This window comes from Tiliqua scincoides, chromosome 4 (genome assembly GCF_035046505.1).
Source record: "Tiliqua scincoides isolate rTilSci1 chromosome 4, rTilSci1.hap2, whole genome shotgun sequence".
Lineage (NCBI taxonomy): Eukaryota > Metazoa > Chordata > Lepidosauria > Squamata > Scincidae > Tiliqua > Tiliqua scincoides.
In genome coordinates, this window is record NC_089824.1 from 67,141,211 (window position 1) to 67,141,796 (window position 586).

The following is a 586-nucleotide window of genomic DNA, read 5'->3' on the forward strand; positions in this document are numbered from 1 at the left end:
TGGTCAGTAGATTTAAACCAGTGAATGAGCCACATCTTAGGAGCTTCCTGACTTTGAAGTGAAAAATGTTGTTAGTGAACACAAAAAAGGTGCCTTCAACCATGACATCCTGCACCAACTTCATTGTAAACTCAACCCAGAGTTGTACGATGATTGAAGCACAGGCCTCCCGAGCAATCAAGAAGCCAAACTTTGCAGGTTGCAGAACAACAGAGGAACCCATCTCAAACCAGGAATGGGCCATCAAGGGTCACCAAGACACAAATGGTTCACCCCACAATAGCCTCTATGTTTTCCTATGGGAATTTTGGATATTAAATTAAGGGTCACCATCCTCTCATATTGCCCTCTTCATCCCGTTGCTGTTTGCCGGTGGCCCCTGCACTTCTCCTGCCACCGGTTGTGAATGGTTTGGGTAACCTGTTGGTGCTGCATCAAGCACCCCCATTTCCTCCACCAATCAAGAATTGCTGTGCCAGCTGCTCGCTTCTTGTTCTAACCGGTCTCCCTTCTCCCCCACACCCATCTCTTGAGTTCAACTGCAAAGCTGCAGCTCCAGTACTCACTGAGCCACCTCTCAAGGAAC